This window comes from Aethalodelphis obliquidens, unplaced genomic scaffold (assembly GCF_003676395.1).
Source record: "Aethalodelphis obliquidens isolate GAN/ISIS:26980383/991018 unplaced genomic scaffold, ASM367639v1 scaffold30, whole genome shotgun sequence".
Lineage (NCBI taxonomy): Eukaryota > Metazoa > Chordata > Mammalia > Artiodactyla > Delphinidae > Aethalodelphis > Aethalodelphis obliquidens.
Window position 1 is genome coordinate 8,030,306 of NW_020837974.1, and position 10,259 is coordinate 8,040,564.

The following is a 10,259-nucleotide window of genomic DNA, read 5'->3' on the forward strand; positions in this document are numbered from 1 at the left end:
GCCCAAGAGGCCCACAGGGATTGGGGAGGGGGCTTTGGTGGAGCTGTGAGAGAGGAAGGCGGGGGAGGGATAACTGAGCAGAGGCTTTGGGGGCAAGAATGAGGGGTGGGGGAGGGTAGAGGAAAGCTGAGAAAGGAGGGTTCATCCTGGGACACAGTGAAGGATGGGAGCGAGGCCAGGTATGGGGGGCCTTGAATGCCAGCATGAGGAGCTGGACTCTGGTGAGGAGAGAATAACTGTGTCCTTGGGCTCGTCGTTGAGGTCCTGGCAGTGTGGACAGGATTTTCCCACATGAGCCCACTTGGGGATTGGGCAGTGGAAGAGGCTGGGCTTCTCACCTTTGACCTAGATTCAAACTTGCAAGTGGCCTAGAGGGTCCTCCCACCCCCCACCCCAACCCCTTGCCTCCCTGCAGGTGGAGGTCCAGCTGTGGCTCCTGCCTGGAGACACAGCCTGCTCGAGGTCCCAGCACCCCAGCCCTCAGGCAGTGGTCCTGAGAAGGATCTTGTGCCTGCTGCACCAAAGCACCCTCCCCTCCCCAAGTCCAAACTCTGCCTCGCCGCCTGGGGCCATGGACCCACGGTCCCTCTGCCCAGGAGCGCCCTTGTAGGGCTTGCATCCATGATGTGCATTTCAGAGCCCCAGACAGTTAATCCTCCTGGGACTGCTACTGCAGCACCTGCAAGCCCTTCCCGGTATGAGGGGCACCAGCGCCCCTGGGGGGCTCCCAGAGCTTTTCTGCTTGAGTTACCCAGTCCCGACTCACCAAATGACCAGGAAGTGACCGAGCAGTACTCCTGTTGCCATCACGGTGAGGGAGTACAAGGCTGGTGCTCAGAACAGCCTGTACCTCAGCTTCCGGCATCTCCATCCTTGCGGCTGGAGCTGCTCCGTGCCGTTGCCCGTGTGCCGTGGTGGTTTGGGGTCTGTGCCAGGCCAAGTGCAAGCCCCCATCCTCCTCGGGGGTCGTGGGGGTGAGGCTCAGGCTGGGCAGAGGACAGCGGGCTGGTGAGAGCTCTGCTTGGCTGCCTTCTACCTCTCCGGCAGCGGGAGTCTCCCCAGTGGCAAGACGGCCGAGCCCCAGACATCACCCCCAAGCCTGAGGCTTCATCCTTGCTCCCTCAGTGGAAGGGTTCAGTGGCCTCAGGGGTGGCGTTGAGACTCGAACACGGGGTCTGCCGTTCTTCAGCCCTCCTGCCTCTCCCTCCTGACACAGTCAGCCACCTTGGAGGCCGCTTTACCTGCTGAGAGCTCAAGGCAGGAATCGGCCCAGGAGTGAAAGCAAAAGGCACTGAAGGCTGAACCAGGGACCCAGAGCGTGAGAAAGTGGGAAAGGGGCTGTGCCCACTCTGAAGATGGCAGTCAGGCACTGTTCCTAAGGTGTTCCCAGGGTAAAGTGGATTCAGGGGAGAATGGTGGAAGAGAGGATGGCCGTCTCCGAGGGCTCTCCAAGGGCTGTGGCACGGAGGCCCGGCCGCAAGGGGTCAAGGGAAAAGAGGCGCTGTCTCCACAGCGTGGCCCCCAGGGTGAGACCCTCAGGGCTGTCACTCAAAGTGGTGCTTCCAGAAAGCCCAGACTTGGCGGGACTCTGGGGAAGCCATAGCAATTGCACAGATGGTGGCGACATTCTCAAGATTTTGCCCCTCAGCAAGCATTTCAGATGCCTGCTTGGTGCATGGCCAGGCCCGTGGGGTAGGGGGGTGGGTGGCCAGAGAGAGGAGCCGTGCGCTGGGACCACACAGAGGACGTGCCCTGGTGACTGGGAGGACATGGCAGCCTTCAGAGGCCGGGGCAGGGAGTGGGAGATGAGACCAGCTGGGTTGAGAGGGCCTTGAGTGTCAGGCCAGAGATGGATGGAGGGTTTGGGGGGACCAGAGCCAGTTTGAAATGGGGGCTGAGATGGGCAGTTTTCTATTTGAGACGGATCACCCTGGGACCCAAGGATGAGGAGAGGATGGATTGGAAGGGGCAAAAATGAGGCCAGGGAGTCTGCAGTGAGGGGTGAGGGGTGATGAGCTGGACCAGGATAGAAGGGAGTGAGGAGGAGACCAGTGATGGAGGAAAGACCATCCCTAGACTGATGGAAGCGGGGAAGGGGGAGGATGGGGGAGGTGCAAGGGAATCTCCGGCTTGAGGCTTCGGAGGACAGTACAGCCCTTACTGGACCCACTTGGATTGCTCCACCTGAAGGGGGCTGTGGAGAACACGAGCTCCAACCCCATGCCTAAAGAGAAGGAAGAGACGTCTGCCGTCTTCACCAAGAAGCTCCAAAGGACTGTCGGTCTCTCTCCAGCCCGGGACTACACCATCCAAACCTTTTCTGTCCTCTCCCAGCTCTCCTTCAGGTAAGAGGTGGGGTTAGATGTCCCCCTACATAAGCCACAGAAGGATGCTTTCAGCTACCCCAAAATCTCCAAGATAAAGCACTCAGAGCCGTGGAGAGGCAAGCCACTACCATCAATGCACTCTTCTGGGAGGGGGCCCTCGACCCAGAGGCAGATCCACACTGAGGCTAGATCTGGGCCCTTGCACTTGACCCAGGGTGACCTGGAAACAGGGTTCCAGGGTAAACCAAGGGTGCAGGGTCTCCCTGGGAGGGCGCCCAGGCCTGACCACATGGGGTGGGTTTTCCCTTCTGCAGCCACCCCCCAAGCCAGACCAAGAAGTGGCAAATGCTGTGTCCTGCCTCCAGACATAAGGCTGACCTTGCTCCAAGGAGGTCACTGCCATAGAATTGAGGTATGTATGCTGGGGGAGGACGAGGGTCCACACTTGTGCCTGCCCCATCAAAATGGAAAGCTGGGTATTTTATGGCCCTGAAGGTGTCAGTTTCCTTCAGAAATGGAACTGGTGTACCAGTGATGATTCAAATCGTTTTCTTCTGGCGGGCGCTTCTAACTCAGCCAAGTGTGAGCCCTTTTGGGGTAGAAGAAGTAAAATTCCTGGCACCAAGAAGTGTTCTTATATGCCTCGTGTTAAGAGACAGCAGCGTAGTGCACTAATGTAAATGTTGAGTAGTGAATCTCAATCATTCCCCCAAAATCCTTTAAAAAGATGCATCTGGGGCTTCCCTGGTGGCGCAGTGGTTGAGAGTCCGCCTGCCAATGCAGGGGACGCGGGTTCGTGCCCCGGTCCGCGGAGGGGCTGGGCCCGTGAGCCATGGCCGCTGAGCCTGTGCGTCCAGAGCCTGTGCTCCGCAATGGGAGAGGCCACAATGGTGAACGGCCCGCGTACGGCCAAAAAAAAGATGCATCTGGCCCAAACTGCCATCCTGCAAGTAGGAAGTTTTCTACAGTGACCCCCTCAAAGGCCAGGGGCTCTTAACCTCTTTTGTGCCTCAGACCCCTTGGCAGCCTGGTGAAGCATAGAGACCCCCGCACAGTTTTGAAGCATTTTTTAAAACTCATGAAGTAGGCTTGCAGAGAAAACCAATTATCCTGAAATTCAGTCAAAATACTAAACATAATCAAAAAGTAATCAAAATACATTTTTTTAACTTGTGATGTGATCATATATGTGTTTGTTTACTCACACTTTAAATAGCGAGTTCTGGTGGCGCCTCTGGATTAAGGTGATTTCAAGGTAGGGTTAGTGTAATGATGCTTCAGAGTTTCTGCAGCAACCAAGATGTACGACGAAAATATCGCGGATTTCTATGAGGGCTTCTAAAGTGACAGGTGCTGTTGCTACTGCTGTGGTTTCTCCTTAAATGAAGGAAACGTAGTTTTTAGTTAGAGGTTAATTAAAATAAAGACGTCATTTTATTCCCCTTGAAGTAAATGGACTTACTGAATGGTTTATCCACAGAACATCCCAGGACCTCAGGTTAACAGCCCTGCTCTAAAGAATGAAGATACATTGCCTGTATTTGAAATAGAATGTTCAGAAATAGCAGAGAAAAAAACGGTGTGATGAGGAATCAAAAAAGCCCTCAGCTGGTCCCTGATCTAACAGTTGGCTTGTAGCATAAATTAACCTCCTGGTTCCTACTTTAACATGATCAAGAATCCTGATCTTACAAAACAAATTGGACAAGGAGCCGGTCTTAGAAGGGAGAGGAGGCTTGTGTGTGATCTCGCACTGACCTTGTTCTCCCTGTTTGAGACTGGATGGAGAAAGCTAATCAAAGGGGAAAAAAATTAAAGGTTTTATTTTTAGATTTCTTTATTTATTTTGGTTGTGCCGGGTCTTAGTTGTGGCACGCGGGATCTTTGTTATGGCATGTGGGATCTTCTTTTTTTTCTTTAGTTGCGGCATGCGGGATCTTTTAGTTGTGACATGCAGACTTCTTAGTTGCGGCATGCATGTGGGATCTAGTTCTCCGACCAGCGATCGAACCCCAGGCCCCCTGCCTTGGGAGCACGGAGTCTTACCCACTGAACCACCAGGGAAGTCCCAAAATTAAAGGTTTTATGCCCATGTCGTTTATGTATTATAATTTTCAACTTGGAGCTTTTTAAGTTGGACAAATGTTTTGGAAACGAATTGAGACTAATATTTGGTGCTCAGGAGCTTTAAAGAACACCATCCAATCCGTAGAGACAGACAGTAGATTAGAGGTTACCAGGGTCTGGGGGAAAGGGAAGCAGAGAGTTATTGCTTAATGGGTACAGAATTTCTGTGTGGGGTGTTGAAAAAGTTCTGAAAATAGCTGTGGTGATGGTTACACAACATTATGAATGTAATTAATGCCACTGAATTGTACACTTAAAAATGGCTAAAATGGTGCTCACTTCGGCAGCACATATACTAAAATTATAACGATAGAGAGAAGATTAGCGTGGCCCCTGCGCAAGGATGACATGCAAATTTGTGAAGCGTTCCATATTTTTTAGTGGGTGAGAGGAAGCATCTCTTTATAAATCCATTCCAGCTAATAAATAAGAAAAAGGGATATAACTTGAATATTATTTTGCAACTCCCAATAAATAAATGAACCTAGGCATTAAGCTTCAACAACTGCTAACATCAAAAAAGAAGCAATAATCAGACATTGATCTTATATCTAGAAGGGGATGCTGCTCCACTGTTTAAAAAGTTGAAATGTTTTAACCTCACAGTAGCAACAATGTATTGCTTTCGTTTTGCCTAGTAAGGAGAACAGTTTATTAATTTTCATCATGTACTCACAAAAAGGGTTACTTTTTCCAATCTATAAAGAATGGTATCATATACAATTTTTTAAATGGCTTAAAGTGGGAACTTTTATGAGAAATATGTATTCACAATAAAAAAAAATAAAATTAAGTAAGATAAGCTGTTTTAAAATGACCAGCGCATCAGTGAAATGTGGGACAACTTCAAGCAGCTAAATATATTGATACATGTAATTGGAGTCCCCAAAGGAGGGAAGAGGAAAGAGATAAGAGGACCCCCCAAAATGAAGAAATAATGGCTAAAATTTTTCAAAAATTGATGCAAACTGGAAACCTACAGATCCAAGAAACTCAACAAATCCTAAGTGCGAGAAACATGAAGAAAATTATATCAAGACATATCATACTCAAATTGCTTAAAGTCAGTGATAAAGAGAAAATCTTAAAAGCAGTCAGAGAAAAAAGACACATTACGTATTAGGATGACAATAGTTTTCTCACTGGAAATAATGCAAGCAAAAAGACAGTAGATTAACATCAGGAACAAGAGAGGTGACATTACTATAGGCTCTACAGATAATTAAAGGATAATAAAGGAATATTGTGAACAACTTTATGCCAATAAATTCGACAGCTTAAATGAAATGGACAAATTCCCTGAAAGATGCAAACTACCAAAGCTCATTTGAGAAAAATTAGATAACAGATACCAGTAGTCCTAATATCTATTAAAGAGTTTGACAATGTGGCTTAAAACCTCCCCACAAAGAAGACTCCAGACCCAGATGGTTTCACTCCTAAATTCTACCAAACGTTTAATGACACTTCATCCAAGATGTATGGATGGCAAATAAGCACATGCAAGGATACTCAACATCATTAGTCGTTAGCGAAATGCAAATTGAAGCACCCATTATAATGTCTAAAATTAAAAAGACTGACATACTAAGTGTTGGTGAAGACTGGAACAACTGGAATTCTCATCATCAGCTGGTGGGAATGTAAAATGTTTAAAATGCTTTGGAAAACAGTTCAGTAGCTTCTTAAAAAGTTAAAACTATAAGTACCATACGACCCAGCCATTCCACTCCAAAGTAGTCAACCAAAATAAATGAAAGCATTTGTCCATAGAAAGACTTGCACGTGAATGTCCATAGCAGCTTTATTTGTTGTGACCAAAAACTGGAAACAGCTCAAAGGTATATCAATAGTTGAGTAGATGAATAAATTATGCTGTGACTATACAGTGGAATACTATTCATCAGTAAAAGGGAATGAACGATTAATATACATGACAACTTGGATGAATCTCATCATAATTATTCTAAATGGAAGTAGCCAGGGACTTCCCTGGTGGCGCAGTGGTTAAGAAGCCTCCTGCCAATGCAGGAGACACGGGTTCAAGCCCTGGTCCGGGAAGATCCCACATGCCGCGGAGCAACTAACCCATGTACCACAACTACTGAGCCTTCACTCTAGAGCCCATGAGCCACAACTACTGAGCCCGCACACCACAACTACTGAAGCCCACGCACCTAGAGCCCGTGCTCGGCAACAAGAGAAGCCACCACAATGAGAAGCCCGCACACCGAAAGGAAGCGTAACACCCGCTCTCTGCAACTAAAGAAAGCCCGTGTACAGCAACGAAGACCCAACGCAGCCAAAAATAAAATAAATTAATTAAAAAAAAAAAAGTAGCCAGACAAAAAGAGAGTACATACTGTATGGCTTCATTTCTATAAAATTCTAGAAAAGGCCATCTATAATGACAGAAAGCAGACCAGTGGTTGCCTGGAGATGGGGGGTGGGCAGGGAGGGGAACAAAAAGAGATTACAAAAGGATATAAACAAACTATTGCGGTAATGCCCATGTTCATTATCTGGAATGTGCTAATAGTTTCACAGTGTATACATATGTCACAACTTATCAAATTATATACTAAAACATGCAGTTTATTGTGTATCAATTTTACCTCAGTAAAGCTGTTAAAAAATGAAATAGCAAAACAGCTAAGAGATTACGGGTATTCTTTTATAATTCTCTTGGATAAGATCCAATTTTGTTTTAGAAAAGTAAAACCTTCTGAAGTTTTAAATAGCATTATTATTTAAACACATGATTTGGTATAATATATTAAAGCAAAGTACATAAAATTTGGTAAAAAGATGTTATATGTCACAGAGAGGAGGAAGTGTTCTCAGAAAAGAGGAGAAAATTAAAAGACTTTGATATCAGTATAAGAAAGGGCTTAGTAAAATTGTAATTAAGTTTAAAATATTTACATAAATTGATGATCGTTTTTGTTTTTAAATAAAAGATAATTTTTCTGTTCTGTCATCCTGCATTGCCCCCAGTACTTCTGTGACACCATAAAGTCTGCATTCCTAAGCCCCAAGTTTTGGTCTCTAATACCATGTTTGAATATACAAGACCAAGGCTCCTTGGAAAGAGTAGCTGATTCCATGTTTGAGGCAGAAAACCTCGAACTGGGCCGAAAACGTCTTGCTGTCAGAAAGCAAGAAGGCTTTCAAGGCTAACTGGGGATCCATCACTAAGAACAAAGAGCCAGCTTCAAGGGATATCCACTGGCCAAAAGCAAAAATAAAATTACGGTCAATGGGAGTAAATTGAGTTTGTGACAGACCATGAGTCCGTGATACTCAAAAGAGACAAATATTTTTGGAGGTCAGTAACGTGATGTTAAAAATTTCCACTGAGGCTCAACATTTCAATAGATGTGAAATTCCAGAGGCAGATCATCAAATGCAGAATTTACAAAGGAAATGGTCATGGGCTGACTCTGGGTCTTCCGAATCCACTCCCCTATTTCAAGCACATGGAAGAGTTGAGAGAAGGAAAAAGGAGGATGGGAGCTACAGCTGTGCTGAGTTCCTCCCAAGGAGAGAGGTGCTTTCCACTTGCTCCCTTGAGGTTGAGAAAGCCTGACCTTGTTCTCCATCTCATGTCTGAAAAAGCTAAAGGAGCCTGCGGCTTCAGGATAGAGGAGTCTGCATGTCTGGAGTTTCTCCGGGAAAGCGTTTAGATCACATCACAGGAAGTGCCTCAGAAGGACCCAGTATTTGGTCCTCTGAAGGATACAAGAAGGTGCCCACAAGCGGAGTCCGCTCTAGGCTCTGGCCAGGCTAAGGAAATGCCGAGGCATCCAGCCAGGGAGGAACCATCTCATCCCCTTACCTCCTCTTTTTTTGCTCCTACCAGGGTCAAAACAGTAACTAGTAAGTGAGGATGTAAGCAGGGAGAGGGGGCAGAATCCACCCACAATCACCTTCCTGGACTGAAGGCTTTCTCCTGCCACCAGCCTTAGCTGGGGAAGGAAGAGAAGTCTTAACTCTGAAAAGGAAAAGTTTCCTCCCCGTTGCCCTGGCGACCATGCGCGTCTCTACATGGGCCATGTAGGCAAGACTTAACCACAGCTGACCTGAAGCTTGGCAGGACGCCCTGTGGCCCTCCCAGAACATGAGAACTTAGGAAGCTGCCTCCCCGTCTTCCAGGAAGACATTTTCTCATTACCTCCTGGGTTCTAATGAGGTATGAGGTTCCCCGTCTTAGGGTACAGCCGCCAGCTATCAAACTACACAGAACTGACTCCTCAGTATCAGGGTGCCCCACCCCTCGTGTTGCATTGTCCTCTCTTGTTTTGGTGTCATCCTGTTGAAGAAGGGTCCCAGGGAGCTGCCACCTTGGCTGACCTTGCTTTTGCTCCTGATGTAAATGATGAACTGTCTGAATCTGAAAAGGTTTGTTTCTTTACCAGCCAAATCTGCCAGCCTTGCTCGATACCCCTTAGTGAGTTTGAGGTGGAGTCATAACTCACACTGAATTGGGCTGTGTCCTGTGACTTAGAGGGACAAGAGGACTTTTTTTTATTGTATCCATAAGGGGTGATGGATGCTAATTAAATTTTGCTGTAATTATTTCACAATATATGTAAGTTCAAACCATTTTGCGGTACACCTTAAACAGTGATGTATGTCAATTACATCTCCATTAAACTTGAAAAAAATTCAGTGAATCCAAAGAAGACACAAAAGAAGATAAAGTAAAATAAAATGTTCCCCCTTTTCCAAGGCAATATTATGTGAATTCCCTAAATGAGGTACCCTGTAAGCTGGGAGAGGTACTGTAGGTAGGGAAGGCAAGCCAATATCCTGAATAATTTTCAGTCCTGGTAAAGATGAATTTCTACCTCTTCTAAGGTAGACAAACTCAAGTGCCATCCAATAGTGGCCTGGGGGCTTCCCTGGTGGCACAGTGGTTAAGAATCCGCCTGCCAGTGCAGGGGACACGGGTTCGAGCCCTGGTCCAGGAAGATCCCACATGCTGCGGAGCAACTAAGCCCGTGCGCCACAACTACTGAGCCTGCACTCTAGAGCCCGCAAGCCACAACTACTGAAGCCTGCAGGCCTAGAGCCCGTGCTCCACAACAAGAGAAGCCACTGCAGTGAGAAGCCCGCGCACCGCAACGAAGAGTAGCCCCCGCTCGCCACAACTAGAGAAAGCCTGCGCGTAGCAACGAAGACCCAACGCAGCCAAAAATAAAATAAATTAAATAAATTTTAAAAAAATAGTGGCCTGGTCTCCTCAAGATAAGGTACCATATCAAAGGCTCAATGTCGGTTTCTGCTACTGATAGTTTTAACACTCGGTAGCTGCAGATCAACCTTGGTGAGAGGGAACCTGCACCATCGGGTCCATGCATAGCCTACATCTCTGCTACCGTGGCTCTTCTGCTGTGCAAGCGCTGGGGTGGCCAAGGACAGAAGCTGGCTGACGTGTACCAGACAAGTCATCCTGTTCTGTTTGTTAGGTGCGCTCTCTGTACTAGATGTATTCTGATGGGCATTGGCATGAGACATAAGAAACCATACTTTTAAAAAATATTTATTTACTTATTTGGCTGCACCGGGTCTTAGTTGCAGCACTTGGGATCTTCGATCTTTGTTGCGGCCTGCGAGATCCTTTAGTTGCGGCATGCGAACTCTTAGTCGCAGCATGTGGGATCTAGTTCCCTGAATGGGGATCAAACCCGGGCCCCCTGCATTGGGAGCATGGAATCTTAGCCACTGGACCACCAGGGAAGTTCCAAGAAACCATACTTTTTTTTTTTTTTTTTTTTGGCTGCATTGGGTCTTCGTTGCTGC

The 10,259-nt window shown here is 47.1% G+C and overlaps 1 non-coding gene across 1 annotated transcript; it reads left to right on the forward strand.

The window, feature by feature from the left end:
• Positions 1 to 4,725: 4,725 nt before the first annotated feature.
• LOC113630813 (U6 spliceosomal RNA) lies at positions 4,726 to 4,832 on the forward strand. Its single transcript, XR_003437097.1, has one exon. It is a non-coding gene; the product is annotated as a U6 spliceosomal RNA (small nuclear RNA).
• The last annotated feature ends 5,427 nt before the right edge of the window (positions 4,833 to 10,259 follow it).